Below are 21,631 nucleotides of genomic sequence, written 5' to 3' on the forward strand. Positions count from 1 at the left end.
ACTGGAGTCATCACAAGTTACAGTTTGCAAATACAGCTACCTACAGAACATTTCAAAAGCCAGATTGTTGTGATGTAACAGATAAAAGACCCCCTCCCCCCAGTTTGCTTCTCTTAAAATGTTATCTCAGAGTGTTATCATGTCTAGAGTCATCCCTTTTGTAAACTGCATTCTTTCCCAGTATTATCACCACAGCTTACAAATGCAGATACTTAAAATGAGCAAAATACTTGACTTACCCTTATGGTAAGGTTTGGAAGATACTCCCTCAGGCGAGTGTAAACTTTGAGAGTGCTTCCAGTATCAGTGTTTGCTCAATTGCTAGCACTGGAAATGGGGGAAGTGGGTATGGTTTTTTACTGTGTTAGCTAATTAACATATTTTCTAGCCTTGCCACCTCCGGAAACAAGAGAAGTGATATCAACAAAATTCCATCACTTAATTGCGGAGTTCTGAAGACTGGAAAAGTCATGAGAAACAGCCTGACAAGGGAATCTCTTTCCAGACAACTCTGATTGTTTTGGTTTTTTTTCTTCTGACAGTCAAAATTTCAATGAGTCATGCAAGTGATCAGACTAAAACTGCCAAATATCTATTATCTCTAAGTGCCTGCTAACAAGTGTCTAAAATGCGGCACTTCTAAAGCCTAGGCACCCAGCTCTGCATTGGTTCAGATGTACCTGTGTAGGCTCACTGTTTCTGAGGCATGAAAAGCCTCCCTGTAAGTTGTCCTGGTAATGTACTGACACTTTTTTAGAGGAAGGCCATTGCCTGTTACGACTCTGAGATGTAAAATTAGACAGCCCAGCCCCCTGGGGAGTGAATAGCAAGAGCTGGGCAATGCCATTGGTGTCTCTTCCCTCTGTAAACTCCTGACTCCGAGTGTAAGGACATTACAACTAATTACATCTTTGGACTGTGCTGACATGAATAAACCATTTGAGGTTAACTGTCTTGCTCCTTAATGTCATAAAGCCTTCTTTTCATAAAATTAAAGCTTTATTACATAAAATTGTGTCAAAACATTCTCTTGTGCTGTGTTAGATCACATAAACTGGTCTAAAAATTTGGTTTTCAGGAAGAGTTGGGCTCACTCACTGCAGTAGTGTCCAAGTAATCTTTTATTATAAAAGTGTCTTTTCATGTGTCAGAAAAGTTAATGTCAAATATGCAGTGGCTTTTGAAAAGTAATGTCTTCTAATGTAATAAAAGAAATCTCTGAACATTAGGGAGAACATTGGGACAGTTAGGATTGTTCTGAGATTGTTAACTAAATTATCATTTGCTACCTCATGGGTATTTTTTAACTTGCATTTACCTTAGCTATGGTTGTCAGTATCATCTCTTTAACATAAGCAAAGAGAAAGGAGACAGCAAGTGAGAAAAAGATCTTTCTATTTAATACTGTGAACTCTAGACAATGAGTTAAAGAATGCTTCACATATTAGAAGCAGATTTGATAGAAATTTTAATAACAAAATCAGAAAAATACAATATACAAGAGAGCACAGTAGTATGTGTACTATAATAATATGTAAATATAAGAGGAACTGGTATGTACATGAACATTTTATGGATCCAGTTGATGTGTTGAGGTGTAGCAGTAAAAAATTATGAAACCTCAGGAGAATTGCAGGTAGCTTTCATAATTTATAGCTGATTTACCCCATAGTGGTTAAATACCTTTATCTAGCAAGATGTTGCATGTATGATAGGTAACTTTCACAGGCAACTTAAATCTCAAAAGATGCTGCTGCCAACGGTTTTGTTTTTTGTTTGGGAGGATTTTTTGTTTAACAGGCAATTTATTCATCATGCAAATGATTCTCACAATTTTGAGACCACACCAATCATTAGATGATCTTTGAAAAGGCAAGCATATACACTTGGATTGCTCTGGCAAGGCAAAGACTTTTTGAAATGAACAAAACAGTATCTCTTTTATGAAACCTTTTATATCCTTGTAAAAGGCAATAAAATATATATCAAACATAGATTATACTGACTACTCTTTACAGTTGCCATTAAGATTTATGGTCCCAGAAGTTAAATATTGACTTTGGCATCACCTTGGTCAATATTTATCTCTCAGATCAATAAATCTCAATATTGACTGGACTGCAACTGAAGTCACCATGCTTCCCAGTGTTACCTCTGAATGATTTCTATCCAAATATTTTCCAAATTTTTGGATATTTTCTATCCAAATATTTCTGTATATATTATATTTTCCTGTGTTCTTATTTGGTGGGGTTGGAGGATGTTTTTGAATGAGGAAACCTTTCCCCTGCATAAAGCATCGTTATTCCCATCATCTTACTTAATTCCTTTCCTTATTTCTTTGGAAGTTCTACTGTAACTGCATAAACCATCCAAGCATGAAAAGATTTTTCCAAGTGCCTAGCTAAATGCATAACTTCTGAGAGGCTGGATCATTTTCATTATGATGTTACATACTGGAAGTTATAATCATCATAATCATCCTAATCAGTATTAGTGCTTTCTGCTATTATCCTTAAATTCCTATATTAACGTGTGCTTTCCTGCTTCTCAATGTTTTCTTTCAACTATTAGAGTTACGACATAACTGAAAATTATAGTTTATTTAAAATTTAATTATTTAGTCCCACTTGGCAAGTTTTTATTATCTTATTTTCCCAACACAATTCAGTTCATGAAGAAGTTGGTGACATGATCACAACTAGCTTTTCATACATATAATTTTCCTAATATTAGTGGATTTTTTTGTTAACAGACCTTTGAGGCTAATTGAACAAAGCTCCTTTACTGAGTGCAATTAGAAGTGAAGTTCTTAGTGAACTCCTCTGAATTGGTACATAGATGCTTGCTAAGGTAAAAATGGGTTTCAGGCTTACAACCCTTGTTTTATTATCTTAACCTGAGCCTTTCAAATGTTCCAGTATTTTTTTACATGAAAGACATGTGTGTTTTTTTCCTGAGTTATATTCTCACCGATTGAATTCTACAAGCATATTTGGTGGAAACAGGGACTTTTTCCACTATTTCTTTCTGTTCTGTTTCACAATGTCTAAAAAGCCATCTTTCTTTTGTTCCCCTGTGTGAATTCTGCCTGCAGTGACTGCTCTGCAATCTCATCTGAGGAACAGAACCAGCCCAAGCACCCTGTGAACCACAGCATCGTGCACCTACCCTGCCTTTGATCCAGTGTTACCCTTTTTCTACAGCACAGCTCCAAGCACAGTGATAGCTCAGTTAAGCAATAGTAATATAAATGTTCATTGCATCCATGTCAATTCCAGGAGTAGGCATTTGAATACAAGAGGATACTAATATTTTTCACATATAATTCAAATGCTTGAGACTTTAAAATGTCTATATGACCTGTGCTCACACTTGAACAAAGGCAGAGTAGGAGTTTCTATAATTTCCAAGTTTTATTCCTGCAATTGGAAAAAGCTATAGGAAGCTGAAGTTAAATAACTGAATCAAGAATACTAACTTGCTGCCAAATAATCAGGTAACCTTTCTTTTGTTGCTGTTGTGTTCCCATGTGAGTGTTGTACCCTACAAAATAAAATAGTTCTCTTCTACTGAGAGTGTCATGGAAAATTTACCAAAGAGAAACAAAGGCTTTTCTTCCACTTCCGCCTTCTGATATAAACAGCTGCACTGCTGCATGTGATAAATTATTGGAATGGATAAAAATCTTCCTTTCCTTCTGTTTTCTTTAAAATGAGATCAGAGTAGTCAGCCTCTCTCCTATCTGAGAAAGAGAGTGAAAATGGCTTCTGATGACCTTCTACATTATTTGGGTAGCTCAGCTAATTAGGGACACAGCAGAACTCCCTTGTGACTTGCCCTATCATGATCTTTCCCAACTGACACAGTTCAACCTCTGACTGCACCAGCAAAAAGCAGCTTTAGTATGCTCCTTGTAATCAAGACAAGAAATAAGTTTTCCTCTACTTGGATGGAAAGCAAAGTGGCTGGAGGGGAGAAAAAAGTAATTCAGCAGTACATTTGTGAATGTAAAATGAAACTGAGCAAGAGTTTGAAGCTGAAATACAAATAATTTTATGGTCTACTCCTTATCGCTTATTAAGATCCTAAACTTCTGCCATTAGCAAAACTGAATCATGTTCTATTCTTCTTGCCTTCAACTCCAGTAGCTATGATGTGCACCTACCAGCCTGTTGCACTCGAGTCCAGTGGGAACCTGTGTTTCCCTGGCTGTGAACAGACCATCCCTGAAGCTACTGGACTGCCAGGGATCACAAGAAGTGCTCCAGAAATGCTTTAAAACATCAAGGCCAAGCAAATGATTAATAACAGTTTATTTGCTCTGTTTGGTATTATTAACATCAGAACTATTGCTATTAGAGATATTGACAATATTTTAGGAAGAGGAGGTAAATTTGGTATGAATATCCTGTACAGTAAATAATTTGAAAGCTGTTTAGAGGCAACAGTTAACATCAGTGAAGAGTTCTTCAGAGTCATGCCACAATTCCAAACAGGGTGGTAGAGTAGCATTCCCTAGGTGCTGGACTGGTAACCTGGCTAGCAGCATACCTGGCTTGCTTCTCAGACTGCTAAGAAAACAAGACCAAAAATGCTGGTGACTTTGCACTGCCACCTAAACCAGATTACTCATCTTTCTCTCAAACTGAAGCTGATGTTTGCTGATGAGGACAAGAATGCTAATGTGGAGCAGTGACAGATGCTTTTATCTTCCAGGGCTGCTCACAAGGTTAAAACACCTCATTTGATGTGGCCTCTGTTTCCTCACCTAACTGCAGCAGAGCTGGGTGAGTGAAGAGGATGGCTAGACTCTTGGGAAATTGTAAGAAGAATTTATCTACCATTTGTTTGTGCAAGTTGGATTTCTTCTTCCTCAACAATAAGAAGGAAATTCCTTCTATAGTTCCTACAAATCAGATTTACAGCCACTTAAAGGCATCTGGGCACATGTGCTATGCTTCAAAGTCCTGATGTTAAGAAAGACCTACCAAACACTGTGATGCTCTGTATGTCAGATAAGGGTATGAGAGACTGATCTGAGAACAAATTAGAGCAATCAAGTATGTTTACTTTGGATAAACAGCAGCTAGTGGGTTGGGAATGCATAGCATAAAACTGACAAGTTTGAGAAGGCTGTAAACAGCAAAGACAGCGACATAATTCTGAAGGTTCCAGTAGATTCAGCTAAAGAGTAAGGGCTTGTTTACACCAAGAAATTCACTGTTATAATTATGCAGCATAATTATACAGCATAATTGTAATTATCCTGGAATTATTCTGAAGGAAGAGTGTCCACATGGGGAGTTATGCTGATATAAAGATACTACTGAATTTCCCTGTGTAGACAAGCCTCAGCAAAAGAAAAGATTGTTTTTGTGTAAAGTCTGTGTGCTATTGTTACTAGTACTACGGTGCCATACAAAACAGAGAATGTAAATTGTAGTCATAGCTTTTAGTTGATATAATCTCTCTAGTTCAAGCCTTGTCCCCAGAGAGAGACCCCCTACCAGCACTGGCTTGTGTGGCCCATACTCCCATTTCATATGAAGAGTCCTTGCACTTTTCAGTCCCCTGATTCATCTGAGCCTGTGTCCTGCTCTGCAGTCTAGCTCAGCTAAACAGCTTACATGACAATAGCTCACTCTCTGCCCCTATGGCACTGTCATCCACAGCTGTAAGGCACCTATCACAAACAAGATTTACTCCAGTCTGTTGCTGGTGTGTCAGTATCTAATAGGGTTTTTTTCTTACTTCTCCAGATTTCAGTTAACAAGCTTTGAGCTTCCTCTGGGAAACAATATCATATGCTTAGGCCTGTCTCTGCAAAATGCTGTTCTTCATTAATGATACCAGAAGAGACAAAGTGATACATTCTCCTCAGTTATGGATGCTCATATACAACCATATCTATAACCATGTCCATTTTTGTGTTATCTATCATTTCATTGGACTAGAAAACCAGGTTAAAAATGTCTGCTCTCAGCGAACAAAGTCCATCCCTTCCATGAACCCATGCAGGAGATGGTGCCGCTCCTTGAGGTGGAATAATAAAACTTCAGGATAATCGAAATGTCCTTCCTACAGTGTATGTGCAAGTAAATTTATTCCTATGGTTTGTTTAAGATTTTAAACTGAGCAATCCAGAGGAGTTTAAATATTTGATGGAAGGTTCAGAAAGCAAACAATATGTCAAGAAATCACTCTGATAATTAGAGTAATAACATCGTTACTCTTGCCTTGTCTATTCAACAGGAAGACTGAAATAATCTTCATTTTACAGATGAGAGAGGAAGTAGCCTACCCACGGTCCCATACCACCACTCAGCTGGGAGAAGCAAACTGGTGTGCAATATCTGTCCAACAGGCCATACACCAAGGACAACAACTTCATTATGAGATGTATTTGAAATATTTTAAGAAGCTGTGTGGTTGCAGGAGGAGAAGCCACTTTCCTACTGAAAGAGGAGGCTGGGAGGTTTCATTGAAATAGAGAACTTTAAAGTGCGGCTGACTGTGACTGATGGATGAGATGGATTGTAGCAGAACTGTGTTTTTCTATGGCTAATCCTTTTGCTGTTCTTTGTTAATACCTAGAGTTTTGTAAACCTGAGTGTTCTGCTTGCACATTGCTTGTTCCATGCCCCTTTATTTAAAATGACACCCTTCTCTTACTCGTTTTTGTCTATTCAAAATGAAGAGTTACTTTTTTGTCTTCAGCTTGTCACTGTGATTCCTCCTTTCTTTTTCAATTGTACCAATTTTAAACTAAGAAAGTGCAGCAAAAATAACTTATCTGCCTGTAAACTCTTCCATACCACAAAAGTCATGTCCAAACTATAACTTTAAAATGGAAAAATGACCTTGATATGCCTTTCTGTTTCCCCATTTCCCTTTCCTATTTTACAATACCTTTTTATTTAATTTCTACATCACATTCTTCCTCTGCCAATTTGTGGACTTAAAGTTAGATTCACAAAATGACTTAGGCATTGTCTGGAAGGCACTGTGACCTCACTGTGATGCTTGGTACAGCTCAGGTTGTGCCTTCATGCCATGAATGACCTGGCTCCTATAGACCTGGCTGTGGGCAGGGTTCAAACGGGCTAAAGGTCTGACCTGTTACATATAGCTCTGAGGAAAAGCTTATGGGAGTGCTACACTCCCTGCTGCACCTTTGGAGAAAGTGGTGCTTAGCTCTTCCAAATGGGTTTGCTGGGAGCTGTGTGCCCAGACTGATAGCGTGGGACAGGTTTTGTCCCACTTTTGTCTAATGCTCCAGTGAGTACAATACTTCCCTAGGATACAGGCTGTCCAGGTTTCTCTTTGTTTCTTCCTTAAGAAGACTGGAGTCAATCTCTTTCCCCTCTCACAATACCGTCATCAGCACCAGGAACTTGCAGGAGACTTCCTCTGATGAGGCTTATAGCCTTATTGCTCCCCTCCTGAGACAATTCCTTCATCACCTAGGTATTAGGGACCAGGTTAGATACCTCTGTAAAGCATGTCTCCAGGATGAAGCATCTCCTAGGTTAAGCAGCAGCTGAGTGAGATTTAAAATTAGCTTTGGAGAGTTAGATGGTTTTACAGATTTATCCTTTTCTTTCTTTAAAATTGTTCAGTTTATCCTCAATTCTAGCTTCATCACTATTGTGTGGGTTCACCAATTACTAGTCCATGGTGCAGAATTCTTCTTTTTTCGAGCCATTATTTCATTCACAATCACACTGGCTTTTAAAGACACCATGGCTTTGTCATTATGCAGTGTTAAAGTCAATGTTGATTAATTCAACCTAGCATACACTTTCCAGGATTTCACAAAGAAAATGACAGTGGGTCTTTAAACAGGGTAGGCAGTTTGAACTATAAACTCTAAGCTGTGAAGCTTAACTAGCTCACCACCTTTTATGTTGCTGCCTTCTATACACCCAGAAAAAGGGAGACTATCAACCATCATAGTGTAGCAATGCACCTGGTGCAGGCAGAACTGAAGATTTCTTTTAAATTTTCTCCCTTTAAAGACAAGGTTAAATTGTCTTTTCCACACACACCCACATACACACCCCCTTATCCAAAAATGACACTAGTTTTCTCTTTGGAACATATCAGATGCACGGCTTTAGATGGAATGAAAACATTTTGGAACACTGTGTTAAATTTACCTTTCCAGTACTGTGTATTGGAAATAGTGTCCTCTCTGCCAGAACACTATGGCACTATGGTATAAATAAAAGATTGTAAATTATTGCTGCCTAATGTTATTAGCAATAGATTTTGCCGTGGGGAAGAAGTTGTCGAGTCAAATCTCCTGTCCTAATTGTTAATTATTGTTGTTCTTGTCTAAAATAAATTCTGTTATGAGACCAGGCAGCTTTATTCAGTTAAAATGTTCCAGGACAATTCAACACCAATCACATTTAAAAATAAACATTCAATAAGACAATGAAGAACTATACAGTAGCATATTTATTGCATGTTTTTCCTCTTGATCTCCAAACAGTGTTTTCTTGCATTCCCTGTCTTTTAAATACAAATACTGTGTTGATGGAAGCTGTTCATTTGAGTGTCCTAGGGAATGAACTCTGCTTCTGTAGATGAGTTAGTAATGCATGCTTTCTGCACATGAACAAATCATTGTTTATAAAGCCCTGCAAAAGCAATCTGGTATTCATTTGGTAAGAAAGCTTAGTTGCAAACTGGTTGTAATCCTGACTTTAATAAAATAAGATGTAAGTTTAAGTAACAGTGATCTCTTCCCCTCATAGGGACCTTTTCTTCAGTTCTGGAAAAGTCTGAAATTTGTCTTGGTATGAAATTTTACTCACAGGTCCCAAGTGTGCATCCACTTGATGAAAGCCTTTTAGGAAGAAAGTCTTTCTCTTTAAGGCTAGGTCCCACTCGTACCAACATATCAGTGTGTTTTGACAAAATCATAGCTCTCTACACTAGTATTAGTAAAAATCAAAGGTCACACATACAAATTTGCTATGGTAGCGTAACAACTTGTCAGGTGTCAATTTAATTGTGCTAACTGTGCTAGAAGTTAGGCACATGCTCTGAGTCTGCTCATCTGTGAAGTAATAAATTCCTTAGCTCCTTACTTTGAGCTGGCCATGCATACAGCTGCTCAGCTGGTGGGAGGTAACTTGTGCAGACATAACTCTATTGTGTATCTGTGCTTCAATTATAATTTTTTAGATTTTTTTTTAGGATTACTGGTATCAATAAGTGGTACATACAGTGGCTGGAGGTTATGTACGCTTTTACAGGCCTGCATGGACCTAAAAATTGAAGCCACCAAGATACTTGCTCACCCTCAGCTATCAGACAGGAATCCTTTCAGACCTCAAGTGTCTGAACAAGACTCAAGTCTCTGTGGTTGGCATCATGACTTTACTTGGTCAGTATAGTAGAATAGTAGAGAAATCAGCCCATTCTGGCACTGACACTGTCTAAACATAATTTTTGCTTTATTCTCAGCAAATTTGATTGCTGTAATGCCACTGATCTCCTCAAGCATGCAGAATCTATCGTTTTTGATCCACATCATTAGCTATTTTGCTGTAGACCATGATGAAACATGTTGACATACATGGAACATATGGCAAATTCCACATTTGAAGCACCTTTTATGAAGAATATCTGTCTGAATTGTGTTTAATATCTGTCCTTTTATTCCCCTCAACATCAGCTTAAACCCACATGACTCCAATTAATTCCTATTTATCTCAAACAGTTTATTGGCAGGAATCTGTTCTCAGTATTGCCAAAATACATAAAACTGTTACAAGTCCCTTGATTTTTCATGGTTTTCTTTACAATTCAAATTTCAGATGAATACCTTAACATTACAATGAGATGAAAAGAAGTGAAAATTACCTTTCAACTCAGAAAAACAAAACAAACCAGAGCTTGGATCTAATTAACCTTAGAAAAAAAAGAAATCACTGAGAATGAAAATCTCTCCAACTCAAAGAGGCCAAAACAAAACCCTCTGAAGTCCTAAACAAAACTCTTGAAATAGGATTTAACTGGTACATCAGTGTTGCTCAGGCTGATGTTGATGCTCTGTATGGGGATTAATTTTACCCTCATAAAGGAGGCTTCCTGCCAAATACATGCAGTCTGTTTTATTTATGACTTAAGTCCAGAAAATCCTGGAAATTCTCCTCTTGCACCCCTGTATTTCAAAGAATTAAGTTATGGCAAACTTTGAAGGGAGTATTTCCTCATGCCTGGATATTTACTGACATTTTAAGTTCCAAAATTTATCTAGGGCAAAGATTTCTGGGGCTCCATGTTTTTTCTTCACTGTCACTACAGCAAAATTTTCAGATTTAAATAAAGTTGGTGCAAAGTTGGATAGATATTACACAGCTCACCCCAAGGGGGCTAATAAGCAAGGCAATATGAGCAAGCCTCCAGAGAAGAGTAGATGGCTTTACCTTTTACCCCAGAGATGTACTCTGATGGTTTGCATACGAATAGAGAATTAGAATTAGGAACAGGATTTTTCACATCTCCTTCGGGCAACCCGAGCATTGATTCCATCTCAGTTTTAACCCAGGTAGAATCTGTTCCAACTGTGAGAAGAACTTTCATTTGTAGACATTTTAATTTTGCTTCTCTGGTAACTGAATTACTTTGGGCAACGAGAGAATAAAAACAGGGTAACAAATCAGCTTCTTTGGACATTTGAAACAGCATTATTAGCTCCCCATCGTCTGCAAAAGCACGGACAAAATACTGTATGGGTGATATTGGGGTACATAAAAAGGAGGACCAAGGTCTTTCCCTGCAGCCCAAGCTGTTTCACAGATGAGATCCAGTGCTGCACAGATCTGTGGTTTCTGTTGGCAAAATCTTTGCGGAAGGTACCAGAGGGGTATGTCATGGAGATCTTGCAGACCAAGACCCTCAAGCTGTAACCCCTTGCTGAAAACTATAGCAGCTTCATTAGCTTCAGTACCATTTTTATGTGTGTGACTACTTTGCCACTGGATGAGTGGCTTTCTTCACTGTATTTCTCAGCATCACTACAAGCTGTCAGAAATTGAAGCTTCCCTGCAGATATAAGCTGAGACACAGATTATGGCTCAAAAATAAAGAAACGGGCGGGCATAGTGTAAGAGCAGCTTACAGCACTTCTGACTGTCATTATTTCTGCTGCTGTTTCTGCTTTGCACCATGCCTTCAAAACCACATGCTTCAGTGCTGGAATCCTCAGTAGTTCTGTAAAAGTATTGGAAGAGTAGGATGAGATAATAATATTCCATTTTGATTTGGGATTGCTAAAAGCTTAATGGACAGCAGGGAATAACTGCAAATCAGGACTGTTCTATATAATAATTCCAGATGAAAGTGTCAAGTTCAGCATCTATCAAGAGTAACATAAAACATACCAGAAAGAGTATAATTTTTCTAGATATCCTGCTAAGCCTGATGATATCTTATTTCAAAAACATGATGTATTATTGAAAGTGGGACAACTTTAGTATCAAAAGCAACAAAACTATGTCTGAATATTAGTTGCAATAGTGGGTTTGCCTGGCGTGGGTATAAGATCTTGCTCACCTCATGGAAGCTGCATGGCAAACCTGTTGCATTGATCAGGAAGAAGGATTTTTTAATTGTTTTTTTTTCCAAGCTGAAGTTAAAGGCAGGGAAATTCAAGTTGAAGAAGAGAGTACTGTCTGTGCCTTGACAGGAAGAGCACTGCATGTGCTGTTCTCGAGGTAAAATCACATGAGATTGAGCTGCTCTAAAAATTCACAATCCATCAGAAAGATCCTTCAAAAAGGCTCTGCTCCTCAAGTCACTCATCCCCTTCTTTCAAATCATCTCTGTTGGAATTGGGAGATCCCATCTCTTCCACTCCCAGACTTCTCACCTGCTTCTGATTTGGCTCTGACACTCACTAGACCCTCTTTTGAGACAATGCAATTTATTAATGAAGAAGAAAAAAAAGTGGGGTTTTTTTATTATTTGTTTTTGCCACATTATAGAGCTGCTTTACATAGGAGTCTGACAAACACCAGAGCTGGTGCTGGAGTGGAAATATGTGGATGAAGTGAATGGATGAATGGAAGATGTATATCTGAAGGGAGGGTGTCAAGAGGATGGAGTCAGGCTTTTATCGGCGGTGCTGAGCAGTAAGATGAGAAGAAATAGGCAGAAACACTGGGAGTTCCACCTGAACATGAGGAAAAAACTATTGTGTGGGTGACCAAGCACTGGAACAGATTGGCCCAAGAGGTTGTGGAGTCTCCTTCACTGCAGATATTCAGGAGCCATCTGGATGCAATCCTATGCCCATTGGACATCCAATCCATGTGTTCTAGGATGCCTCTGTCTGAGCAAGGAGGTTGGACAAGATGACCTCCAGTACTACCTTGCATTCTGACTCATTCCACAATTGTCTGGTTCTGTGAAGTGGCTGGACCTTCCCCTTTTAGCCACAAGGACTTGTTAGATTTTCTTATTAATTTTTTATGGCTTAATCGTTTCTAGCAAATGGACGTACTTAGAGAAATTAATAAACTAATTTAATTTGCACATATCTTTAGTGAAACTGATTTTGGAGAGAGGTGCTCTGTTTTATTTTCAAGATCCAATTGGATCTCTGCTACAGTGTCTTTCTACTGAACTTTACCAAAATGAGGGATTCAGTACTAACATCACGTGTTTTACATAATTACCATTTATATTTTCTAAAGTGGGCTTTGAGGAGAAAAAAATAACTGTATGAAAACTGTTCTAGTGGGGAAAATATACAAACACGCTCCAAGTCAGCAAAAAATGCCTGCAAACTTTCAATGAAGTGTTATTCTGCAGGGACATCTACAATTTTATAGGATGCAATTTCACAGTTCAAGCTTGGTTTGCCATGTGTGGAGAGCAGGCTGATTGCATCAGGTGGTGGATCATTGTTAACTCATTGCTACAGAGGACATAAATGGCCTTTCCCCACAAGTCACTAACAGTGACATGGTAAAGTGGTTTGGCCAGGCTGTTATTGGTGAAGGGAAAATTCTCCAAGCTGAAATACGAAATGAGTGGAATGAAAAACATGGATTTTTTTCTTTTCTAATTAAGATCTTAGGATATTTGTAACAATGACATGCTTTACAGTTTAAGAACAATTACTCTCTTCTGTCCTCTCTAGACTTTGCAACCTCACTACTCAAAATACTCCACAGTTTCCCTTCAAAGTGCTTTAAAAAGTCCTTCTTCCCTCCCATCCTAAATATCCATTGGTGGGCCACTGGTAAACTTTGACTTTTTAGCTAACTGCCAGTTCCAGTAATTCCTGGGTCCTGAAACTTGGTGGGGTCTTAATTTTATTCCGTATTTGCACAATAACTTGCACCTATTTTTGTACATAAATATGATGAGCCAGACTAATGCAAATAATAAATTACGTATAATAGTAAGCCAGCTGTACTGACCTGAAAGTTTATATCTGTATTATTCAAATACAGATATTGACATATAGACCTAGTGTAATGAATCATCACATTTTGACAAACTGCATAGAATAAGATATAGCAGCTGATCCTTAGGAGATTAATATAATGTGCTGAAATAAGTCATTCCACTAACCTTCTACCTGACAGGAATTAATGGAAGGCAGATACCAGAGAAGATTGTTTGTCAAAACCAATATGGAGGCCAGCATTTACGTTTATCGTGGAAGCAGGATGCTACAATTTTTAGAAGAATTTCTGAACTTGCTTGATGTTTCTTTATGTTAATATTATTGGCTTTCTTACCTACCTCTGCTCTCCATTTTCCTCTTTGTATCCGTCCTGGCTTGTAAAATAAGCCTGTATTCTATTTTTGCCATCTGTTGGAGGTTAGGCAGTTTTTCTTATCTCTCCCAGCAACATTTCCAGTGTATGCATATTTCACACAGTATTGTAAAGGTAACCCAAACCTGCAAGTTGTTTTCAACATAGTGTTCAAAACTTCTGAACCTTGTTTTCATGAACCCCTGCTGTTCAACTTGGCATGGGCTTGCAGCGAGATGTGATCTCAGTGATTCCCTGTGTCCAGGTAAAATAGTGATGTTGCAGTAGCACTCCCTTAAACCATGGAAACAGAAATAGGTAACTGCTGTCCCTGCACTGGATCATGGATCATCAGAATGATGATAAAACCAAGTGATGCTACTTGGCTGATACAGTAAATATTACAATATTACAGGCAGGGAGCCAGACCATTCGTAAAAGTGTCATGGGATGAATAAAAGAGCAGATGACAGCGCATAGTTGTGGAGGCCAGAGAACCACACAAACCTGAGACAATAGTAATAACAATAGGAATTATTAATAATATTCTTCTTAGCATATTGACCAAGCTAAACCACAGCATCACAAAAGCCCAGATAGCCAAGCCACTCTACTTGGGGGATTTGTTTTCTGTAATGAATCAACTGCCTGATGAAGTGTTCAAAGAGATTTCAGAGTTATTGCAAAGCATGGAATTCCAGTTGTGTTCTGGAAGTGCTCTAATTTAGAAATAATAGTGGGACATTGTGGGACATAACCTATTACAGTTTTCAACAAGCATGTAGCAACCCACTTGTCAGTCTTTCTGTCAACAAATTACTGATGAGAAAAAATGGAAGCTGAGGACATGTCTACATGTGACAACCCAATTTAATGTTGCAGGTATCAAGGCAGAGCATAAGAATAGCCACAGTGGGTTGAACCAAAGAACCACCTAAGATGCTATCTAAAGATGCCCAAAAATGGATAACACTTTTGGATAAATGATGGACAATACTGTAATTAATGAAATCATAGTTAAAGTAGTAGTTAATGAATTTCTAGCAATCTGCAGTTCATGTATTTCCCTAATCATGGAAACTTTGTCTGTTCTTAATAGGTATTGATGTCCTGTCTTTTTATTACTCTGTTAAATACTTTTGGGAAACCATTTTGGCATCCATGATGTGCTGTGTCAGTAAGTGATTTAACTGTACTTTCAGAGAAGAATATCTCATTTCATTAATTTTCAACATACCGCCACAGCTTATCATTTGATGTTCCCTAATTCTAAACAGACATATCTGTTGTAGTTTTATCAACTCCAGTTGTATCTTTGCTGTGTGCTTTTAATTATGCTGTAGCTTGATTAACCAACTTCACTGCGAAGGTTTTCAGCATCGTATTTTTCATGGTATTGGTAACAGAGTAGACTCCAGATATATACATCATATACAGGGATACATATTAATTGTCATCAGACACTATCAACAGGATGGCATTCCACTGATTAGTGAGCAGCAGAGGACAAAGAAAAACTGTAAAAACCCAGTGTTTTAAGGTGGTCTGGAAAGCTGTTTACATTTCTGCACCACAGAAACATCATGGAAGTAGGAAATGCATGCAATTAGTGTCATAACTAAGAACTGAAGCTGAACCCTATTCCAAACTAATTGTATACATTTCCCACTTCCGTGATACGGGCATTCACCTAATTCAAGCTGTCCTAAGCTTCACAAAGGATCTAACAATATTTGTGTAGCTTAATTTACTGGATAGATTTTCAGACAATTGTGTACTTTTAGTGGTACTGCCAGATATTAATGCAGGTACTTGAACTGGGATGTCATGGAATTAATTTTTTTTTGTGTTGTTTATATGGCTTGTTTTATACTAGCAAGAGCTCTTGAATTGAGGGAAAATCAAAATACAAACAGTTCCTAGTCACACTTTTATGCTATTGATTTTATAGACTTCTGTCACATCCTTCCTTGGGAATCCTTTTTTCAAGCTGAAAAACCACAGTCTGATTATCTGTTCTGTGTACAAAAACTGTTCCAAATGTTCGATGTCCCATATTTCTCTTCCCTGAAATTTTCCAGTTCTTGTCTTTGGACAGGGGTCCCAAATAGCATTCAAGCTATTTATCACCATGTGTTTATACATAATAATGGAATAAGGATGGCTTGCACTTTGCTCTTGCTGTCCTTTTAGTAGATCCAAAAGGTAATGTACTTTTACAAGTCTTCCTGATTAGCAAATTGACACTTTCTCCTTGCCATTATTTGACTAGCTGTAACTAAGATCGTAGGTATCAATGATTTATGTAGAACCTCAAACAGAATTGATCACAATTTCATGTTTCCCACGAGCAGTCTCTAGGATTTTGGTGGCATTATGTAAGTGGTAAGAGCTTCTGAATCACATCTTGTTTTAAATGACAATTGCTTTGTCAGAAGTACTAACTATATGAAATACAAAATGTATCTTGCTAGTTGCTCAATTCCCACAGTTATATTCTATAAAAGAAAAACTAGATTAATATATGATTGTTGAGTAAATGCCTCATTTTGAACATATTGTACCTTTTAAGATCCATTTTCTGTATGATTTTCTCCAATTCTAGGTGAGTTCCATGAGAAGAATGATTTCAAGAGGAGTTTGCTCTGAAGTTTTGAGATCATTTGGATCTGAAGCTCCCAGTGAGGCTGAAAAGGGTAAAGTTGAAACTGTGTGGACTCAAATCAAGAAAAAATGTACAGATAAACTCTTCATGAGAGCAACCTCTTGAGTTTCAATGAAATCTAGTGACAATGAGCTCAGATAGTTTCCAAGTCCCCAGTGCTTTGCCTGCAGCATGAAATTACCAACTCTATTTTCATTCTTACCTCGACTTGGTTTTCATGGTTCATTGTGCAAGAATGAACAATGATTTCTTTTGTCAGTCATCCAACTGAAAATTGTTTTGCTTATTATTCAATATAAATTGTTCCTCTGCTAAAACATAAGATATCAGCATGTGAGGATTTATTACCCAATTTTACCTCTCACAATTCTAAAACATGAGAACAGTACTTGCTGCTTCGGTAGAGAATGAGAAACATGGTAAAAGGGGGAAATGTAGGTTTCTGTACTGTACAGAGACAGTATTAAATAACTCCAAAATTTGCTATAGCTCATAGCATTAACTCTGGAAATCTATTACTTTGGAAGCAGATGATGGAAAAATGCCATCTTCATATTGCATATGAAAGGGTAAGTTTTCAAGGTGGTGTGGTGAAATAGGAGGCAACATCCTTTTGACTCAGAATCCTCTGAACTGGAAACTCCTAATATAGGACTGGAAAAGGTACAGCTGAAGTTATTCAGACTGAACACAGCATATGACATCTGAGTGAAGAATGACCTCTGAGTTACAGCTAAGTCTGGCAATCCAGCTCTAGGAATTTAGAAAGGTAGTGGTCTTTTCTCTTTACACATTCTAAAATCAGAATTATTCTTCATCACATATGTGGACAACTGAGAGTTTGATCCGAACCTGATAAATTTAGTTACAGTGAGGTTGCCTTTTGCCTTGAGCCAGCCCAGAGGGTATAATTACCATGAAGTAAATGTAGATACCTTACCATTGCTATGAAACTTCTTAAGTTATAGCTGTACCATCTCTGTGGTGTGACCACAATGAGAGATTAACACTTCTCTGACAAAGAAATCAAACGAGCGAAAACCACAAAACAAATTAGCTGTTTGTGATCTATTGAATGTATCATTAGAAGAGTTTTTTGGTCTGATTTGTAAGAGATTCAAGGAGGAAACTGGAATTATTTTCAAATATTTTTGTATATTTTGCATTAACCAGTTACTTGATAGACATTGTAAACTGTTATTGAATAATCAAAAAGCCAAAACTGTTTGATTGAAATCTCCTGTTGCTAAACTGTAGAATAAAGTCTTTCTCTTCTGTATTTTCTTTCCAATGAATTTTAAATTTTTATTCTTAGCAGTGAGACAGGTTCAGCAGAAAGAGTAGAAGTTATATTTTTATCCAGTTAATAGTTTGAAGACCAACTTAAACTCCTCTGGAGCTGCATGGAAAAGCAACTAGAGACTTTGAGCAAAGAACCTATTTTAAGTTAAGGGGTTCTCACTTTGTTGTCTCTGCTGCCTGTCACAGTCTCAAGAATCAATTGAAAAGGGTTGGTTGAGTAATTTTGGGTTGGTTGTAGAAAACCTCTGTACCTTTGGATTGTCTTTGGAAATTTACTCGGGGACTAGTTTTCAACTGACCACTGTCATAAATGCTTTCTGTTGGGAGGTGCCACTACTCAGAATAGCACAAACTGGTGCACAGAGAAAAACTGCACTGGAAGATGTCACGTGCGTGTTTAGGCTCAAAGTAAATAGAGAACTGAAGGCTAGAGAAATTTTCATAGCAGTAAAAATCACTGCTGTTATAAACTCCATGTTTAATTTTTTAGGAAGACATGTCTGTTTCAGGGAGCAGCAAGAACAGGTTACCTTCAAGGGGGAGGACAAGTCAGGAGTCAAAAGTGACCTTCACAGAGGGAGGGTGCTCATCAGTTAGGCACTGTCCTACAAGGTGTGAACAGGATCAGGCTGGTAATAGTGGCAGGCTTCACCAGGACAAAACTTGTGGGTGCCCTTGGGGTTCTGACATAAGGATACTATAATCTGAGCAAAGCTGCCATGAGTCTAAACCTTACTAGTTATGCTTTCTGTTTATTTATTGTGGTATTAGTTTAACTTCAAGCCAGTGATGAAACATCTAAAAACTGATGACAATTTGCATTTGGATCCAAATACTCTTATCACTATGGGCTGATTACTTGAAAACAGCCTGGAATTTTGTGCTTTGTTGCATCCCTTCAAAGCAAATTCAACCCATGTGTCCTCAGGCAGGTTTGCAAATGGATGTTACTTGAAGGATTCTTGGTTTCAGTGGCAACTATTCATGGTATCAGAGGATGCCAAAAGCAGTACCCAATCCTTCTTATTTAAGTTGCATACTTCGTCACCGGGAATTTGTAAAAGAAAACAATTCCCATTACTTCTGCAACTCTTGAACTGAGATTATTTGTACCCCATCTGCTGACTCCAAAGCAGTAATTATCTAAGCACACTATTTCCTGAGCTATTGATAATGCTGGCAGAAACAAAAATGTTGTTTGGCATGACTAAAGGTATCTTTTAGCAGAGACATATTATCAAGGCCTTGATTTCCTATAATCAATAAAATTCTAATGTGCCATAGGTGTTTTGGCTTGATTTCACTAGTTAGGAAAAACCACTGTAAAGACAGCATATTACTGCATAGGTCTTGTTATATAAACTGTAGATATTAAACTGAAACAGATGTGTTGATTTCAGTTTGGCTCAAAACACACACAAGAAACCAGTGTTTGCCAAATGGAAAAGGATAAAAAGCAGTTGATAAAATGTTATTTTCATGCATCTGAGATAATTACAAACAGTAGGCAGTGAAACAAAATTAAAATCTATAAAGAATAAGCTGGCAGTAGCTGACAGTAGATGCTATGGAGCGAGGTAAAATCCTTGTCAGAGAACCAAGGCAGTAGACAAGTAGAACTATGTAAGAAAAAATTGCATTTTATATATGGCTTGTGACATAAGGTTTAATAGTAATTTATGATGACTTTCATATCTACAGAAGGTATTAATGGTTGTAACATTAGCCTTCTTTTTCAACTCTATCCATAGTATTTCACTTAATGACCTTGTGCAGTGCTATGTCTCTCATAAGTAAATACTTCTGATTCTAATTGGAATTTATTGCCTTTTAATTTGCAATTCTGTGTTGTTATATGATGGGACAAGTTTAATAAAAGGAGAGATTGATCAGTTTATTATTATACTAGTAGCAATTTTGTATACCTCCATCAAGTCTCCTGTTATTCTTGTTCTGTCTGGGTTAATCTCTCATCCAATATAAATCCCACTTTACCTCTATCTCTACTCTGAAATTCATCAATCTCTGCTTTATCTTTCTTGAGAGTGCGTCAACCACAACTGAGCTCAATATTACAAGTCAGAATTGATAATTTTTATATGGTGCTATATATTTCCTATATTGTTTCTATCCATTTTAAAATGCAGTATTTTAAAGGAATTCTTAAAACGTGGCATTTTTCTTTAAGGCAAGAAGTCTTCTTAGAAGTTCCAGTATGCAGAGGTACATGCAAATTGAATTTTTGTCTTTTCAAGAATTTTTCTTATAGCAACACTTTGTTTTCCTCAGGAGTTGAAAACTAATGAGCTCTGTCAAATTGGACAGCACTGTGTCTAGGAATTTGTTAGAGGAAATGCTGATTAGTTAGTGAGCTAAAACCATAGCCACAATTTGCTGTTGATGTTCCAAGGCAGGCAGTTACTGAGTTTATCTACAAGATAACTCTTAAACAGAATATATTTAGCTAGTTAGATTCAATAACAGGGAATCACATTTATTCAATGGAGTGGGCAGAATTATATTTTGAGTGATGGTCTAGGGAGAATAATAAAAAGTGTGTGTTAATGTTATTAGTTTAGAAGCAGCTATTTTTCTGAATTGGGGTTCTGAGTATGCTCACTGTGATGTGGAAGCAAGACAGTCAAGTATCTCAGTGTTTAAATAGGACTCAAAATCACCTGAGACTCTAAAGGAAATCAGTAGCAGATATGTTTCGAAAAAATTTAACAGGGACTTATATGCATCTTAAAATGGATAGATATGTGCTTGGTGCTGTAGACAGATCTGCCTTTCTCCTGTGTGTCCTTCATTTGGAGTACAGTACAAAACGTAGGTCTGTATGTCAAGTGTACTTCACTCTATGTCTTATACTGCTCTCACATGCCCTGCATGTACTAAATAAGCATGATGCTGGGGGTTTTTCTTTGCTCAGTGGGAACACAATAATACAAGGGTGCTTTTGGATTTACTGCTGCTCAGAAACTCGTGACTGAAAACTACTGTGTGTTCAGTATTTATCCAAACAGGATGGCACTATGTAGAGATATTTTTTAGAACACTAATGTGTTCTGTCTCTGATGGCTGCTCCAGCCACATCTCTGAAGGGTTTGAAGACTTTTAGAGTTTTATGATGGATGTTTTCCAGTAAGAGACATTTACATGATCAACTGTAAATGTATTAAGACAAATCTTATACTGAGTCAAATATGTAGTGTTACTGCTTCTTTCAGTGCTTGATCTACATTTTGACAATGACTACCTAATAAATTGATTATTTCACTTTGACCAAAATGTTATTTTATTGCTAAAATTTGCATTTCTATCATATTTATCAATTTATTATATCTTCTTTTCTAAATCAGTCTGAATATAGCAAAATAGGAAAAATTATTACAGAAATTTTTTTGGTTTGAATCAGCTGCCGACACAATTTTGTGCTAAGCAAACTGATATCATGATGAGACAATTCATTAATTGATGGTACTATAAAGCTTTCCATTCTTTATAATATTTAGTTTTGTTTAATAGAAGCAACTTGTGAGCAGCTGATCATAAGAAAATGAATGATGCCTAAAAGCTGTGTTGGAACAGTCATCCCACAGTCTCACATCTTTTTTTTTTTTTTATTAGATCTATAATTAATCATCACTTATACCAAATGTGTGTGACTCAGACACACTGACAGAGGGCTGATGACAAAACATGTTATTGTTGATGCTATAAAAGATGCACTATGAGCATCTTCCAAGGTTTGGAGAGCACCCCCTTGTTCAAGCTGTTTACTCAGTAATCACAAAATCACAAGAACTGTCTCAATGCACTCTTCAAAGCAATCTTTTTCTTAAAAAAAAAATTCTTTTTAGGATTAATACAG

The sequence above is a fragment of the Passer montanus genome, unplaced genomic scaffold (genome assembly GCF_014805655.1).
Source record: "Passer montanus isolate IOZ18808 unplaced genomic scaffold, ASM1480565v1 scaffold2, whole genome shotgun sequence".
Taxonomy (NCBI): domain Eukaryota; kingdom Metazoa; phylum Chordata; class Aves; order Passeriformes; family Passeridae; genus Passer; species Passer montanus.